An 18,785-nucleotide genomic window follows, 5' to 3' on the forward strand; every position below is an offset into this window, starting at 1 on the left:
TCCTACAAGACCCCCTCACCCTCCTACCACTTCTCAGTGCTTATACGTGACAGGTCTCGGAGACCTCAAAAAAGCGACTCTGTGTTGTACAGTCTTGAACAGCGACCTCCAGCGGTGCACGCCAGGCAAAGTCCTGGTTTCCAGGGAAACAAGTCCTGTTACACTGTTGGACCAGAAACTGTAGAGTCTGGGTCACTGCTAGCACCTGACACCACCGGCATCTGAATATCTTAAAACGTTCTATAACGTGACAGTAAAGATATGCGAGGATCTTGTTGTTGAGCTTCGGTGAACCACACATTTTTAAATTATTATCAATGAATTAGTGATTTAATCAGTTCAAGTGTAGAAATGAACGAAGAAGGAGTCGCAAGTGTGGCCCAGCGGTGAAGACTGGTGGCGAGTGAGTCGTGGACGATGAAGATACATGCTGGAAACTGAGGTCCAGTGTGGGACGTTATTAGTCTCGTCCCTCTGTGGAAACTTCCTGCAGAGAGGCGTTAGGAATAAACAGAGATCATAGTCTCCTATTGATTTCGTAGGTGTGGATTTGTTATTAATGGAATAACGATCGAACCGTTCAGTATAAATAAATGTACAAGGAACATCGAGGCATCAACAGCTGGGACTGTGTGTGGTGATGCACAACAAGCACCACAATCCTGCTGCCCAGTACAAAGTGAGTGAGTGGACACAGGGTTCACCTCTTTGACTCGGGTCGTAAAGGTTCTGCTAAGGAGTTTTATTGTTCTGGGTCAGCCTCAAGATGGAGTTTGTTCTTTGTTAGGATAATAATTACATATACTAAGAAAAAACCCCTAAAATACTGAATCGATGAAATGATTAGGTGATGACCTGAACATCTCAGGAGTCTGGTGGACTGGCCCTCAGGGCAGAGACGGCTGGGCTCTGGCTGCCGGCAGGCAGGGCGGGTCAGAGGCAGAGCCCCGGGGAGCTCCAGCAGCGTTAACAGACGACTCCCGTCCAAGTTCTAACCAGGCCCAGCCCCGCTTAGCTTCCGAGATCAGACGAGATGGGGCGCGTTCACGGTGCTGTGGTGGCAGACCCACTCACAGACCTAAGTGGGGTGGCCAGTGCATGACCTCAGCGCAGCCTGGCCCCCAAATCTGTGCTCTGTCTGCTCCCCGCGTGAAGAATGTGAGGTCAGCCGGCACGAGGCTGGAGCAGAGAATGACTGGAAAACAGACTCAGTCTCCTTTAGCCAAGGCTGACCCTGGAGGAATCTTTGGTTATTAGACATTTTATTCTTGAATTTAAAAAGAAAAAGCGTGTATGACATCAGCTGGCCACCAGAGGGCACTGTGGAACAGGCAGCTAGTTGCTGAAGCCAAGGCTTCCAGCAAAGTTCTGGACTTCGAGAGGATGGGGACTGCTGCTGGACCAGAGAGCTGGACCCGAGCAATCTGAGGCTCCTGACCGCCTTCCCCATGTTTGAAATGTGCAAGCTGCCCACCACAGGAGCCCAGCAGGGACCGGTTCAAGGACCCCACCTGGAGAGTACGGTGCTGTGCAGACCCTCTGGGGGGAAGATGTTTCCGAACCCAGGTAAGGCCTCCTCCACACAAACCTTTAAGATGCAGGCGGGCGGGTGCGGACCTACCTGTCTTGAGGCTGCCCCAGACCAGCCTCACCAGTTAGTTCTCTCGCTTATTCAGTTTGCCGCCTGCTAACCCAGAGTACGCCGCCTCTTTCTCCAGCCTGTCCTCGCCCTCCATGCCTGGGGGCCCGTTTGAGACTTCACCCAGCAAGCTCTGGGCTTTCATTTCCAGCCAACAAACCCCAGTGCTGGAACTGAGGCTGTACTGACTGTCGGATCACACCACTGGGGCAGGTAAAGGGTTGACTGTCTGTCGTTTTACACTGCTTTTGGAAAAGGGAATCCTTTTCATATTTTCTGTTGTAAAAAAAAATGTGTAAGTATAGTGTGGATGAAAACATGGGCCCTAGAATCAGACTTACGGGGACTCGAACCCCAGTTAATCATTTATTATGAGTGTAGGCGCTAATTCTCCCACTTGTACATTGGGAGAGAGAGCCACCTCCCGGACTGTGAAGCTGAACAAAGATGTGGCACAGAGAGCATCCAGTGTGGTTTCAGGCATAGTCCGTGCTCAATAAGTAAATGGCGGCAATCATCACTGTTATTTACAGAGCCTCCAGATCAGCTTGTTTTCATGGTTCTCCACGACAGCAATTCCATTGAAATAATTCAAGCTGCCGGTCACTTAGTCCCTAACATCTCCCCTTCTCCCCCAAGGAATTGAGCCTCTGGTCACTTTTGGATCTTCTACCACAGGGGCTCAAATGATATTTGCTAATTAAGTGGTGACAATGGAGTAGGAAGTTATCTTTTGTCCCATAATTGCTGCCCTTGGGAGATGGGCCCCATTAACACTTCCTCATAGCAACCCTGTTATTTGTCATCAGTTTCAGTCACCCTCAAGGTTATTGTCTCCTTCGGGGAGTAGGAGACGGGAAGGACCTCCTTCTTCCCTTTACCGAATCACCTGGAGAGCCTCTCTTGGTGGTTGCAGCTGGAAGTGGGACATTTAATCAGTGGAGAAAGCTGAGTCAGGCTGGAGGCAGCCTGCACCAGCAAGAGGGTGAGAAAGGCTGGGGAAGCAATGACAGGCTCCGTGGGGCGGCTGGGCCCCGGTGTCCCCCCAGAGCCCCACTGGGTGTTCATGTCACCACAGGTGGGGGTTGCAGAAGCTTGAGGAGCGGCAACCCCCACCAAGCCTGCTTGGGCCTCAGTTTCTTCCATCCCACCTGACATTTGTTTGAGAAGACATGATGAGCTCCTTCGAGGCGAAGATCTCATTCAATGAAGCCTGGGCTCCCGCCGGCCCCGTGACAGGTGCCCGAGGGTGTCACAGGCTTGTGCTGTCTGTGGCCTCTCGTGTCACAGGACCCAGGTGTGCCCGAGTCGGAGAGGAGCTCACAGCACCTCCAGGCCCAGTCCTGCTCTTTATTCGAGGACACCCAGGTCCAGAGAGGGGCCTGCCGAGGGCCTCAGGGGCTGAGTGGGAGCAGGGGCTTGGGTCACCGGGACCTGGTTCAGAGCTCTGGGCTATGCTGCTTTGCATTCATGAGCCGCTGGTGCCGGCTGAGTTACCCAGATGCAGTGACCCCCCTCTGCCCCCGAACCTGATTGAAATCACCTGCACCTCCCCTTGTGCGTCCTAGAGGTGTGCCTTCCCAGTTTGTTTCCAAAGAACCTCCTTCTGCAAGGGGGCTGTGCTACTAGAATGATGCTTCATCTGCCTCCAGGCCCCGACAATCAGCTGACAATCAGCAGCAGGGGCCAAAGGGCACAGGGGGGCCAAAGGGCATGGTGGGGGAGGGCAGGAGGAGAGGCTGAGAGGGGACAAGAGCTGGAAAGGAAGAGGGCTCAGGGGGAGTCTATTTATTTATTTAGATTTCATTTGTTGATTTTAGAGAGAAGGGAGGGAGGGAGGGAGGGAGGAGGAGGGAGAGGAAGAGAGAGAAACATTGATCTGTTGTTCCACTTATTTATTAATTGATTGGTTGCTTCTTGTGTGTGCCCTGACTGGGATCAAACCTGCAACCTTGGCGCATCTGGATGGTGCTCTGACCAACTGAGCTACCTGGCCAGGGCAGCCCAGGGAGGCATTTAAAGGAAGCACCGCGGCGGGGTGGATCTGGCTTCTAATACCCGCTCTGTCTCTTCCCAGTGGTGTGACCTTGGAGCCCTCACCCGACTCTAAGCCTTACCCCCCTCCTCTGTAAATGGAATGTGCTCTTCCGGGCTGGGTGCAAGGTGAATGAGAGAGCGTGTGTCAGTGTAGATGATGTCGCAGGTTCTGTGCGACGTGCTGTATCTGAACCGGATGAAACCCCAGCACGCCCCCGGTGCCAGGTGTGCAGTGGGCGCCCTCGGGTCAGAGCTTGCTCACGCACTCCTTCCCGGGAACTCCTGCAGGGCCCTGAGCTCTCCTCGCAAGGTCTTCTGCCCTTCACAGAGCCCCGCACCGCAGCCTCCGGTCTCGTACAGGTCGCTTGTGATAACGACAAAGGTCAAAGCAGTTAGTGTTTGTGCTTTTAAGAAAGAAAAGCGGGGATATTTGTTGGTTCGCATAATTGAACATTCCCGTTACCTGCCTGGCTGCACCCAGGGGTCCTGAGGATGGCGGCAGGCTCAGTCTGTCCGCGGCTTAGCTCTGCTCTCCCCGGTATAGACGAGAGCGAGGGTGCAGACCCCGGGTCAGCGTCAGCAGAAGGCCGAGCAGGGCAGCACCCACACCAGTGACAGAAGATGAGGTTTTTGCAGCGGACCCTGGAAACCTGGTTTTTGCCACCTCTTTCTAAGTGGTCCCCAGGAGAAATAAAGGATAATAAACACCCTTCCTTGCTTGGGAATGGTAGTGGAAGCTGCTGGTTGTCGCTCATTTTCTCTCTCTCCTTACGTGGTTGTTCAGCTCAAGACTACATTTAAAAATTGCTTTTTTATTTCTTGATTTTAGAGAGACAGGAAGGGGGGGGGAGAAGGGATGAAGAGACAGACACACACACATACACAGAGACAGAGAGAGGGAAACCTCATCTGGTCAACTCCTTTACACGTTCATTTCCAGCGAGCCTTAAAAAAACCGATTATGGCCCTGGCTGGAGTAGCTCAGTGGACTGAGCTCAGGCTGCGAACCAAAGTGTCGCAGGTTTGATTCCCAGTCAGGGCACATGCCTGGGTTGCAGGCCATGACCCCCAGCAACCACACATTGATGCTTCTCTCTCTCTCTCTTTCTCCCTCCCTTCCCTCTCTAAAAATAAATAAATAAAAAATCTTTAAAAAAACCCCCAAAACCGATTGTGTTATAAAAACATTCGAACATCCCAAAGCCAGAGAGAATGTCCGTCCTCGGAGTCAGCGATGATCAACGCGCCATCGTTGCCTCGCCTCTCTCCCCCCCTTCCCTCCAGCCCTGCTCTCCGCCTTTCCTCGAGTGTTTGTTCTTCTTCGGGCCGTGGTGCTTTAGAGCGAGTCTCCGTCCATATGTCACTGCACCCTCCCCCCGAGGGCTCTGTACACGTTTCTTAACAATGAGCCTGTTTTCTTACAGAACAGTAATACCATCATCACACCAAATCAAATGAGAAATAACTCAGTAATACTATTTAATACCCAGAAACGTGTGTGGTTTTGCCTCGGTGTGACAGGTAACTTCTACCTTTGTTCCTGTGGCACTTTGAGGCCACAGTCATAATTTCCCTATGTAGTATAAACCCCCTGGGGAAATTCATAGTCTCCATATGTCTGAGGGTGTCAAAGGCAACTTCCTATTGGGGCACTTCGTGTACCACTTTACATAATAGTAGTGTGATAGACATCTGGGTCAAGCCCTATATATAGGGGAGGGCAAAAACAGGGTTACAGTAGTAATGCAAATAAATAACACAATAGTTAATAAATAATACAAGAATGGACTCTTTCACATGCAACTATAAACCTACTGTTTCCCGGCCAGAAGCGAGGTGCTCTGCCGCCTGGACAGCTGAAGGGGGGGCGCTGGACTCCATGAACAAGTATGTACCGGCGCCCGACCTGGACAATCCGGATCCAGGAGAGGCGGGGAACAGATAAACAAACTGTGGCATATTCACGCGATGGAATACTAAACACTCATGAAAAGGACTGAAGCACTGATACGTCCTGCAACGTGGAGGAACCTTGAAAACGCATTAGGTAAAAGAAGCCGGACACTCAAAGGTCACGCACTGTGCGATTTCTTTGACATGGTACACCCAGGACAGGCTACTCCGTAGACCCAGAAGGCAGACTGGCAGGGTCACCAGGGAATGCAGCCGGGAGAATGGGGAGTGACTGCTTTATGGGGACGGGGTGTTTCGACGGGTGACGGGAAAGTTCGGAAACCAGAGAGCCGGTGGTTGCACAGCATCGTGAACACACTGGACAGCACTGACATGTACACTTGAAAATGGTCAGTTGTAGCCCTGGCTGGCGTAGCTCAGTGGATTGAGCGCGGGCTGCGAACCAAAGTGTCGCAGGTTCGATTCCCAGTCAGGGCACATGCCTAGGTTGCAGGCCATGACCCCCAGCAACCGCACATTGATGTTTCTCTCTCTCTCTTCCTCTCTCTCTCCCTCCTCTCCCTCTCTAAAAATAAATAAATAAAATATTAAAAAAAAGAAAATGGTCAGTTGTGTGTTATGTGAATTGGCTTCAATTAAAACAGCTGGAAGGGAAGTTTTGAAACTACCTCAGCCCCTACCTCCCCCGGCCCCACGTTCTGATTCGCCCCTGGAGAAGCCGATTCACGGGTTACCAGGGATGTGAGGTGACTGCCTGGCCCGGGGTGACTCATCGTCATTTATTAAGCAACCTGGAGGCTTGAGAGCAGTGCATGTCGGGCAATGTGCTGATTCCTTTAGGCAGTCTTAATGCCACCCCCCGTGGGTAGCGAGAAATAGCATATGATTAGAGCAGAAGCAATTACTCTTAGAAAAGCACCATTAATTTCGAAGGCTCTTGTCCTGAGCTATGTGGCTGCGTGAAGACCAATTAGGACACCGTGTAGAGGAGAATAAGTGAAGTTGTTTTCCCTGCTTTGGGACAGAGAGGAGCCCACGCTCATCGGTTAGAGCAGTGAAGTCTTCCTCCTCCGGCGGCTGGGGCTGGGGAGTGGGGGGAGGCTGGGGTTCGTGTTAACTCTCGGGGAAAGCAGCCTCCGTCCTCTGTGGCTTTGTCTCCTTGGTGATGAAGAGGAGCCATTCCCGCCTCCCATTTGTCTCCATCACAGAGTCTTCCTGGGGTCTGATTAGCGAGGAGGCAGGGGCACGGCCCCTTCTCAGGAGACCTGGGTACCCACGCTGACTCGGCTCTAGGATCCCTGTCTGGCTGGGCCTTGCTCTTCCGCAACATAAACCAGAGCAGCGCGAAGCCAGGGGGCACTGCCTCCCGGGTCCTCGCTTAGACACAGACCCTGCAACTCCAATTCTCACTAAGAAAAGATTCAAGGAATTCGGGCAGTGGGACTTTCAGTCTTCACTTCCCACCCCCTCTCAGACGGGATGTCTAAACAAAAGGTAACGAAAACTTCAAGGAATGCCATTTCAACTAACGTGGTCTCCACTCCCCCGCCCACACCCCAAGCCCTAGTCCTGGTCCCGGCTGCAGCACCGACTTCAAGGACAAGTCCCCCAACCCTTGTGTCGCCCCTCCCCGCACTGCTGGGTGACTATGCCTGCATTTAATTGTTATTGTGGAGACCAGAGGGAGCGGCAACGCCCTGGTCTCAGCTGGGCGTTGCCACATCTCCCGTCTGACCTCCCGCTCAGGTTAGGTTGCCAGGTGGCTGGGACAAAGCCCGCTCTTCCTTACCCAGAACTGGCGACTCGGGCCACCGGTGGTGATCTGTTGGGGCCCTGGCCCCGCTCTGAATGAACGGCCCTTCCGACAAACTGGCGAAAGTTTCTTCAAAAGTTAAAAAGTGGAATAAATGCACACAGATCCAAAACAATTCTGCCCTTTTCAGAATGCTGCAGATTTGGCAAACGGGAGTTTGGCATAACACAGAGGTTCAGAACATGTGTGGGTCGGAGTCAGAAAGACCTAGGTTTGAGTTTGCACGGACTAGAACAGGGAGCTTAAGCTCCCCGAACCTGTTTCCTTGTCTGTAAGATGAATACTGGACCGACCTCACCGTGCTGTTGTGACAGCATGAGATGAGGTGTGCTAACGTGTTAGTGTTACTATGGACCAGCACTTTGTACAGAGATTTCAGGGGTGAACTTCTTATTATCCCCCCATTTCACAGAGGAAGCACCTGAAGGATGCAGAGGTGAGGTCGTCCCCAACATCACCCCCCGGGAAACTGGGGAGCTGGGCTTTGAATCTAGGGCTCCTGCCACCTGCAGCTAAGAGCCACACACCAAGCTAAGCGCCACATTTAACATCCCCAGCACACAGGACGACGCAGTTCAGAAAGGCCAGCTCTGATGACTATTTGCAAGTAAACATTACGTGTGCATTTGTTTAACATTCCTCAAAATGCTCCAAAGACGATAGACTAGTGATGTGAGCTCGCAGGTGCAAAGACGGAAAAGCGTTCACAATTAGTTTTAGTTTATACCATAACTGGTAACCTTTTACGTCATTTTAGACACGCCGAGAAGAGCCCTCCTGCCTGCCCTCGGGTGTGTCACCTTCATGCAGACTCCTGGTCACCACCTTCTGCCTTCCTGCGGGGCCCCGCTCAGGCCCTCGGGGGAGCCCCTCCAACAGGCCCAGGGCCACAGGGTCCTCTGCTCGGCTGCCCTCTGTCCCGGGACTGGTCACTGGGTCTCTCTCCCCTATCCCCGGCCCCCGAACCATGTACAAAACGCTCCCAGTTTTGTTGGTTCCACATCCCAAGTTTCTGTTCCAGTGCCCCCACGCACGACTCTTGGTCTGAGATTTTGAGAGCCGGTCTCTGATAAGTGCACTCATTATGTCTCTGATAAATGCACTCATTATGCGTAGTTGTTACCTGCTTCCCAGGCGTGAGCCTGCTTGCTGCTCACGACGAGGTAGATACTATTATTACTCCTACTTTAATATAGGCCTTCCAACTCTTTGCTTAAATAAAAAAAAATCTAGCTCGAGTCATAGGTTTTATTTTAGCTTGTGCATGTGGGAGAAAAAAAAGTGCTGTTAATTTTTCCCCCACCTAAAGAAAACGTGCAGGCTGGGCCAGGCCGCTGTGCTGCCCCTGGGCCTCTGTCCCAAGGGAGGGCTTTCAGCGCCACCCAGCACTGGGGGTGGCCGTGGGGGCCACCGGACGAAACAGAAGGGTGCTGAGATGCACACTGCCTGGACCCTCCAGTCGCCCCATGGGGGACAGGAAAGCTGCCTGATGTGTATTCATCTTTACGTGAGCAAGAAATAAGCATTCGTTGTTGGGTTAAGCCACTAAGAACTGTCTTTGCCGCTGAAACGTAGCCTCGTTGCCTGATGAACACAGTTAGACAGCGCAGGCGGAGAAGTAACCAGGAGCCTCAGGAAACAACCTCGAATGGACCAGCATGAAAAGACCCCGAGTGAAGCACATGATCCTCCATAGTGTGGGTGGGCCTCCTCTGATCAGTTGAAGGCCACAAGCAAAGAGACTGAGGTCCCCAGTAGAGGAAGGGACTCTGCCTCCAGACCGCCGTTGGCCCCCAGGCTGCGACGTCACCTCTTCTCCGACCCGCGGTGTGCTGGCCATCCCTGCGGAGTGTGGGCTCCCCTGCCCCCCGGAGTGGAGTGAGCCACACCCTTCAATGGAATCCCTCCTTCTGCACTTAAAAAAGAGAGAAAAATGTATAAGTACTTACACTTTCCAGAAAACAAAGATACCAGTTTAAACATCATTATCAGGGGAATGTGTTAGTACAAAAGGAGACCAAGTGGAATCCCAGACTTTAAGAGGTAAAAGCTGACTTTCACAGTCGGGCTGTTTTGGAAGATAGACGCCTTTGTTCAAAAAGCCACTTTCTCGGACAATTTTGAATCTAGACACCTCGTGGCTTTGCTGCAGCTGGCAGGGAGGTGTGAGTCTTGCTGAGGTTCCCTTTACCAGCTGCTGGGAGGTCATTCGTTTTTCAGGTCACGCCTGCGGTTTTCATTCGTTAGCGCTAATGGAAGAGAAGGCTGGCCCGGGAAGCTCAGCACCTGTAGGGAGGAATGGAAAGGGGTGGACCAGGATCATCGACAGTAGAAACTCGTGCTGCAGCCTCTCCTTTTGCCCCCCAGACGTGCCCTCCCCTCATCTGTGCTCTGGGATGTAGGGTTGCTGGAGGAGGTACAGGGGCTCCGTTAAATCTGAATTTCAGTATTGGGACATACGTGTGCTAAAAAGGCATTTGTTGTTTGTCTGGAAGTTTAATTTACCCGGGCTGCTGTGTTCGTTTGCTAGATCCGGCAGCCCCTACCTGGGAGGCTCCCCTGTCTTGGCTGCAGCACCAGGCTCCCGTCCTCCGGCTGCCCATTGGGTTTGGTCACCGGGCCGCGCTGGCGGGAGAGAGGGGGTGGGAGGAAGGACCAGGCGGTTGGGTGTTAATCTCCTGTGGGTCACTGTGGGTTGGCCATGTCCCTTGCTAACCCCCGGAGGCTCACTGCCCTCTCCCTGTTTGTTTTCCCTTAGCTCTGCCCATACCTCTAGAGGTGAGACCCTTTATTAAACTCTTGTCCAATTGTCTAGCCTGAGGTGCCATCTGTTTGCAGCTGTGCCCTAGCCAGTGCAATGTTTCACACCTGAAGAAGGTACTGTTATTGTCTCTGTTTTGCAGATGAAAACAATGGGGGTCAGAGAAAGGCTAAATCACGCGCCCAAGGTTTCAACAATGCAAATGGTGAACCCTAGGCAGCAAACCGAGATCTGCCTGTTTGGAAGCTCAGCTCGCTGCTGTGCTGTGCTCCCTTAACCAGCCCGAGGAGACTGGGGGGTGGAGCTGCGGGGCAGGTTGCCTGAGCTTCCTTGTTTGTGCCTTTGCACCAGCAGGCAGAGGCCGAGAAGGGTGCTGGGAGGGAGTCTGTGTCCCTGGCCCCGATTCTTCACTCCTCTCTGGCTCCTACTTTCCTGCCTTCCTGGCTTGCATTTGGCCATGTGACTTGTTTTGGCCAATAGAAAGTGTCAGAAGTGATAGATGCCATTGATAAACCTTGGTGAGCTCCACAGAACTTGTAGGGTCCAGGAAGGACAGACGGATGGAGCACCCTGAAGTGGGATGGCGGGGGAGAACCGGGGCCAGACGGAAAGCCCGGGGTCCTGGCTAATTGCATTGGACAGAGGGGTTCCCATTGCCTGAGGTGTAACAACTGCTGATTGGCTGGTGCCATCCAATTTTTAGGAATGTGTTTCTAAAGCAATCAGGAAACTGGTTGTGGGAAGCTGTTGCATCTTGGCTTAATCTATTTTTTTTTATTTTGTTCTTTTTTGTTGAATGTAGTGGGGTGACATTGGTTAATAAAATTATATGGGCTTCAGGGGTCCAGTTTCACAACACATCATCTGTAAATCATATTGTGTGTTCACTGCCCCAAATCAAGTTTCCTTCCTTTACCATGTATCTCCCTGTTACACTCGGCTCCATCTACTTTTTAAAGAGTTTTCACCCTTCTGGTTTGTCACAGTGGAAGCCACAATGAATCAAAGGAAGTCCTATTGTGAGCACTGACGTTTAGAAACTGTTAGGCGAAGAAATGTCACGGATTTATCATTTTGCTGCGTGGGCTCTGAGAACATTCTTTTAAAAGTCGGTAGGGAAGATATAAATACATTTCCTAGATCTAAGGGCTTCGCACCGCCTCTGAAGGCAGCGACACCTCTTTCGGAGGATTATGGGTCAGCGGCTCTTTCGAGAGAAGCTTTAATTCCGTCTCTACACCAGGTAAGGTGTGGACTGCTCTCCTTACGGGCTGTCCGTGTGCCCGCCGCGCCCGCCGTGTGGGCTGGTGGCCGTGTTGCATTATCTCTCTGTTCCCAGCATTGGATGCAGTTCCTGGCATGTGGCTAGTGGTTGTATAAATGTGGAATTGAAGCGACCTTTAGCCTTTTGCACTCGAGAGACTCACGTACAAACTGACAACAACTTGGGACCGGCCACCTGCAGCGGCCAGTCCAGGAAGCCAGACAGCGACTCCCAGAGCAGTGGGCCCCAGGTGGCCTCCGTGTGGATGGGAACTGACAGCCTCCCCAACTGCCGCCCCTACGTTCAACCTGGGGCCAACTGGAGAAGGCCAAACACGCTCCCCTGACCAATCACGTCGGAGACCCCACTTCTGTCAGCTCCGCAGCTCCCCCAGGCCCACGCCTTTCTCCTCCCCCACTCCTCTGCCTGCCTGGAGTCTCTGCCAAAACCCGGCTGAGGGCGGCTGACCCCCTCGCTGTGTACCAAGCCTTGAATAAACTGCCTTTGCTTGTTTATGGACCCAGTAAAACTTTCTTTATGGACCCCGAAATTGAATTTCACATCTTTCCCCATGCCATGAAATAGCCTTTTTAAACTTTAAAAACTTTGAAAAACATTCTTAGCTCACAGGCCACATAAAGACAGGCAACAGGCAGATTTGGCTCCGGGTCACTGTCTGCCTTATGCCATAAAAACATGCTGAATTCAGCCCTGGCTGGCGTAGCTCTGTGGATTGAGCACGGGCTGAGAACCAAAGCATCACAGGTTCAATTCCCAATCAGGGCACATGCCTGGGTTGCAGGCCAGGTCCCCCCAGTGGGGGCCACATGAGAGGCAACCACACATTGGTGTTTCTCTCCCTCTTTTCTCTTGCCTCTAAAAATAAATAAATAAAATATTTAAAAAAACACTGAATTTCTTTTAACTTCACAGCTGGAATACAGGAGATACTGACATTGATCTTTGCTCTTCTTACGTACTTCTGCTATGATTTTATGTGTTACATACTACATACATGGTATGTGGCATAAGGTGTATATCTTTCTATTTTAGTAAGGATTGTTTCACACACATGCATGTCATATAAATTAAAAAATACTTTAACACATGTTTCATATAATATGCATAATTAAACATAACATGATGGTGTCTTCTCTCTCCTTTGGTTTCCTTTAGAATGATGTTTCCTCTTTCTGATTCAGACTCTGGCTCAGAACTGGGCGGGCGGGGACGGAACAGGACCATCAGCCCAGCACGTGCAGATGTCCTTTAAAGTCTCAGGGAATGACAGACATTAGGTTTCCTTTCCTGGTTTATTTCCTACTGCAGGGCAGGGGCAATTAAGTGCAATTGGAAGTCCCTTGCTAACAGCCTGTAGATGTCAATCACAGGACCCTTGACACAGACTGAGCCCCAGTGAAACCTGTGAGGCCTCGCTGGCAAATGGGTGGCATGCCCGCCCCTCTCTCCTGGCCCCCGTCTCCGACACACAGCTCTAATCCACCCCTGCCTTCTTTCCTGCTCTGCCCGCCTGCGGCTCCAGCTTCCCCCTAAGCCCAGTGTGGCGGCAGCCGCGACCAATGAAATGCAGGCATACTAAATGATGCCTACTCCCGCATCTGCGGTTTTCCTCAGTCTTGGTCTAACAAAAGCTCAGACGTTAAAGTTTATCATGTGCTGATAGAGCTGAAGGAGCTGGGAAGGGGGCTCCTGTGCCGTTCAGATCTGGTCTTTTTTAGTTAGGTTGAGACATACAGTGGCTTTTTTCATCTTTGATCGTGGAAGTGATTCAATTTCATTTACTTTAACGCAGCTGAGACAAAACATGAGCTCTAGAACAGGCACATTAAACACTCTGCATTCAGGTTCCAAGGCCCATGTCCCAAGTGGGGGAAGCGTCTTCCACAAAGTGGGCCCGGGGTTTGAGTTCGGGATGTTCTCAGAACAATTCTCAGAGCGCACGGCTGGGGGGCGTGGGCCTGCTGGGTGACAGGGAGGAACAGCTCCAGAGCATTCTGCCCCGATCAGCCCACATCTGGATGATGGTCTCGGTCTGGGAATTCAGCTTTAGGAAAAGCATTAAACAACAGCCACAATGAGACAGTGAGAGAAGGATCATGCTGGAGAAGGAGGAGGAGGAGGAGAGCAAAGGGTCTGAACGGCCTGTCCCACGGGGAAAAGCTGCGGTGACGCGGTGGCCTCTTCATGAATCTGCAACGTGGTCGCCTCGAAGGAGACACGGGTTGATGTGGTGCTGCTCTGCCACGTCTTTGCTTCCTTCTTCCTTTTCAATAATTGGGCTAAAAACTGAGGTCGAACACGCTTGGCATAAAAGGTACTGTGTTCCATCAACCACAAGAGTGCAATTTCGTGGTGTTTAATCTATTCCCACTGCTGGGCAACCAACCTCCAGAACTTTTCCTTTTCCAAAACGGAGCCTCTGTGCCCACGAATCGATTCCCCACATTTCCTTCCCCCCAGCCCCTGGCAATGACCTCTGTACTGCTTGTTTCTGTGAGTTCGGCTACGCTAGGTGCCTCGGGTAAGTGAAATCATGCAGCATCGGTCTTTTTGTGACCGACTTGTTTCACTTAGCACGATGTCTTCAGGGCTCTTCCATGCTGTTGCATGTGTCAGAATTTCCTTCCTTTTTAAGGCGGAATAATATGCCATTGCATGTATACACCATATTTTCTTTATTCATCTTTTGGTGGACATTGGTTTGCTTCTGCCTTTTGGCTGTTGGGATAGTGCTGCTGTGAACCTGAGGGTACAATTATCTCTGAGATGCTGCTTCTAATTCTTCTTGTATGACCGGAAGTGGTGGGTATATAACCAGAAATGCTATTGCTGAGTGACACGGTCGTTCTAAATCTGATTTGCTCAGGAACTGCCATATTTATTCCATAGCAGCTGTACTATTTTACATTCCTACCAAGAGTGAACAGGGTTTCAATTTTTTTCTCCACGGCTTCTCCACTTTTTTTTTTTTTTAATAGCAGCCATCCTCATGGGTGTGAGGTGATGTATCCTTGGGGTGGAGAGTGTTTCTTAGCCTATGCGAACCCCTGCTCCTTTTGAAAGGAGATAAAAATCTCAAGCCCCTTCAAAATGTTGACAATCAACATATACTTCGCTTGTATTTTAATAGCAAAATAAAAGATGTGTCAGAGTGGTGGGATTGAGTGGTTGACATTTTATTCTCTATGCTTTCACGTAGTTGCCAAATGTTACCCCAAATGTGTATCACTTTAATGATCAGAAAAAGAATATATAATAAAAAGTAATGAACTCTCACTTAAGACATTAATTAGGGACTTCAAGTTTAATTTTACTTTTTTTTTCTTTGCCGGCACCCCATAGAAAGAAGCCCTTCATTGGATGCTAAGTTGGAACAGGTAGATGGCCCACAGACCCAGCTTCAGTTTTCCCCTGGATTTTGCAGAAGACAGAACACTGGTTGGAGCCGGAAGATCTGAGAGCTTAAAGTGGATTTGTAGCTCTCCTTGCTCACCACTTACATCTGGGCAATCCGTTTTGTTTTGTTTGCATACAGGAGGAGGGTGGATAATACCAGTACCCTTTGTAATTTACCAGGGCACTACAAAGACAAATGAAATGATGGAACATGCAGCAGGAAAACATCCTGTGTGTCATTGTCTTGAAGAACAATAATTTATTCCTGGATCTAACCCGAGGCTTAGCGATGACGCCACAATGCCAGGGCTCTACATCCCAACCCTCTCTGGTTCTCAGATTTCCCTGGAACAGGTCAGCCTTGACCTTTCACGCCTGAGCTACACGCATTTTTCCTTCTATCTCCCAACGCCTAGGGGGCAGCTCAGGTGCCCAGCATTATATCGTATTCCGTAGTCCCCACTGGGCAGGAGCCATGTCTGCTTCGTGTGGTTGACCTCAAAAAGCTGTTGATGCCCAGCTGATGTTGAAGGAGCCCAGGCGCGTTCTTTCTCTGCCCCTGTGTGCTGTGACTCCACATGAAATCATTTGATTACATGAGTTCAGGGCTTTCTCTAGAGCCCTCTGAACTGTCTCGGGAATTGTCAACACCGCTTCCGCCTGGAGCAGTTGGAACAGGCTGACAGCGCGATGGAGCTGCGACACTGGTGGAAACTCTGACTGTGGCTGTGCCGGAAGGGGACGGAGACCAGGTGGTCGGATCTGGCCCCAACTCTGTTGAGATCTGCTGCCACTAACATGCTGGTCGATTCCGGTTGCTCCAGCCTGACCAAGGAGGAGGCTGGACTCTGGGATCTTTAAGGTCCCTTTGGGGGTGATTGTTGTTAATGACCCAGGTTCCAGTGTGGCCTCCGTGGGGTCCTAAGGAAATCACTTCATGTCTCTGAGCCTCCACGTTCTTATCTGTAAGTGAGGATAATATTTATGTCACAAGATGATTACAAGGATTACTTGAGATAAAGTATATATAAAATCCAGGCCTGCAGCTAGAACCAAGGAAGCTCTGAAAGCACTCTTGCCTGCCCCCTCCCTTTGCTCAACAGGGTAAGTTAATCTCCACAGACAGCATCAGCTAACCGAGGCTCAGAGTCCCCTGTCAGGGATGCCTATATTCTACAAGGGGACTCTTATAGATAGTGCCAAATAACACAGATCCAGACTTCATAAGGAATGACTTTTGCAAAGGGGGAAGAGGATTAGTACAACTGGGAGAAGGCAAGTGTCGAGTAGTTATGTGAAAGCAGTTTCTTTGACAGGGAGGAGTGAGCAGGCTAGAAGGAGCTGGGTGGGGGAAGCAAGATGAGCGGGCCGCAGGGCTGGGCAGCAGATCAGAGAGCATTTCACCTGGAGGCCAGCCAGTTCCCAGGAGGGGTTGTCTGTTGGCTCAGGCTGGGAACTTGGAGGGTCGGTGTCTAGGTCATAGGTCATAGGTCAGCACAGGGGCATCCTTGACTGTTACCTGTAAAAATCCTTTGTGTTTTAAAATTTTTTTAAATTTCTTTCTTTCTTTCTTTCTTCTTTCTTTCTTTCTTTCTTCTTTCTTTCTTCCTTCCTTCCTTCCTTCCTTTCTTTCTTCTTCTTTCTTTCTTTCTTAAGTTGTTTCTGGGGCATGAAAGGGTGTGGGACTTTCTTCATCATCATGGTTTCCGTAGTGCAGTGCTCAGGGAAAAGGCAGCATGGTCAACCGCAAAACCTTGGGGATCCGAAAGTCACTCGGTGACTCCCCCACAGGATGTTGATGCGTGAGTCCAGTCTTCCCAGTCGTCCTCGATGCACCCTCTGCTCCAGCACCACTGGTGGAGATTGCAGGGGGCTCTCCTGCCTTGAGCGAAGGGTGAGTCGGAGGCCCGGGAGAGCGCAGGGGAGGTGAGGAGGTCGCCCACAGCTGGCACATCTCTGATGCTTCCTCTGACCCAGCGGACCCGTGCGCAGTCCCACGTGGAAGAACACCAGGGGAAAAGAGACCGTGTTCCAGGCTCATCTCTCCTCTGGCAGGAGAACGGGACGAGTCTGACCAGCGGCAGTGCCCACAGCCAGACCTTCGTGGGGAGCTGCCCTCCTGGAGGAGGGGGCGTGTTCTTCGGAAGACCCTGGGGTTAGCCTGAGTGTGCGTGTGTGGGGGAGACTCTGGGGGCTCAGGAGAGCAACTCTTTACCATTAAGAACTATCATGTTTATGTATTTTTTCCCAGCAGGGACAGCCAAGTGGAATATGTCACTTAGGGTGGGTCCACAACATCTTGCCTCCTTCCATGCCCACTTTTTCTTTTTTTTTTTTAAATATTTGCCTCCTTCCACACCCACCTTCTTCTTGTTTTTTTTTTTTTTTAAATATTTTATTTACTTATTTTTAGAGAGAGGCAGGGAGGAAGAAAGAGAAGGAGAGTAGCATCGATGTGTGGTTGCCTCTCCCCCATGCCCTAACTGGGGACCTGGCCCGCAACCCAGGCATGTGCCCTGACTGGGAATCGAACTGGTGACCCTTTGGTTTGCAGCCTGGCACTCAACCCACTGAGCCACACCAGCCAGGGCTGGAATTGCTAACAATATCAAGTTGAAGGGCAAGGCTAGAAATACCTGTTGAGGGAGCTCCCTTTCTAAAAGGCCATTCTCCCAGATTGAGGAATTTTTTTCTTTATCTACACATCCATCGAGTGAACAAGGGAAGAATAAAGAATGATAACATTATCAAAGATTAATACAGCCTACAGACCCTCTTTGTTCCTGTCACCTGCCCTGAGGAGCTGGGTTTCTCGAGGCCCCTCCCCGGACCTTGCACGCTGTGGGGACTACAGGGCATATTCTCCTAAATGCTGGTCCTTCGTGTGATGTTAGCTCAGGGCCTAGGATTCCAGCTTCTGCCCGCCTCACAAGAAACAACGTCAAGGACAGTGGGCTGTGTAGGGCTCACAACTGTCCTCTCCCAGTTCACCCCCTGACTTGTCCCTACCTTAAATACCAGTGCTGGGCGCTGAGTGAAGAGGAGGGGAGGGTTCCCAGGCCAGCGAGAAATCCCCATCCCTATTCCAACCTTAGATCCGCAGTTGTGGGTTTCCCCGATTGTCTGGCTGTGCAATTCAACGCCTGAAAACCTTTGGGATGGGAGCCGTGTGGCTGGGACATTGGGTCTGGAAGAGGAGTGCCGGGCATAGGACCCAGGTCCACCGCCAACGAGCCGGCTGTGTGGCTCCCGGCAAGACCTGTCTGGGCACCAGAGCTGCTTCTGGCGGGGCGTCAGGCCTGACCCCGCTCCACTGCAGTCAGAGGAGGGATGGGGCCCGCAGGGCAGGCCTGAGAGCAGGGTCCCTGGCTGCTCTGGCTTCCCGTCAGGAGCGCTCCCAGGACCGACTGGCGCCTGACCCCCTCCGTTCCTGCGGAGGACCAGCCACACTGGCTCCTCTAGCACCTGCACCCCCACTCTGGTCTCCACCCGGACGGGAAGAGTCTTTGTCCCCGGGAGGGGCAGACGCCCCCGGGCAGAGGGGCGTGGGGGGAGGCTCTCCGGGAGGGGGTGACCGAACCTTGCTCGGGCCATTGGCGAGCAGGGCCCTGGAAGAGCAGTGGTGTGGGCTCTGCGGATGGTAACTGAGAAGAAAACACGTGCAGGCTCCTCCTCCTCCACGCTCCCGAAACTCTCCGTCCTCCCGGGGACCGAGGCGGCCCAGCTGTGCCGGGAGGAGCCGGAAGGACGTGCGGGGCTTGGAGCCCAGGTGAACTGCGGCAGAAAGTCGAGAAAAGTATCCCTCTCCTAATGCCACGCCCCTCCTCCCCTCCACCCGCCCCCTCCGCCCCCAGTAAAGTCTCCCGACAACCTGTGCACACAGATCCCTCGAGTGTCCCCATCCGGCGCAGACTGTCAGTCAGGCGTGGACACGGCCTGG

General features: G+C 51.7%; 1 non-coding gene across 1 annotated transcript; it reads left to right on the forward strand.

Annotated features, from left to right (window-relative positions):
* Positions 1-376: 376 nt before the first annotated feature.
* Positions 377-448, forward strand: LOC114508251. Its single transcript, XR_003685500.1, has one exon. It is a non-coding gene; the product is annotated as a small nucleolar RNA SNORD113/SNORD114 family (small nucleolar RNA).
* The last annotated feature ends 18,337 nt before the right edge of the window (positions 449-18,785 follow it).

The sequence above is a fragment of the Phyllostomus discolor genome, chromosome 10 (genome assembly GCF_004126475.2).
Source record: "Phyllostomus discolor isolate MPI-MPIP mPhyDis1 chromosome 10, mPhyDis1.pri.v3, whole genome shotgun sequence".
NCBI classification, from domain to species: domain Eukaryota; kingdom Metazoa; phylum Chordata; class Mammalia; order Chiroptera; family Phyllostomidae; genus Phyllostomus; species Phyllostomus discolor.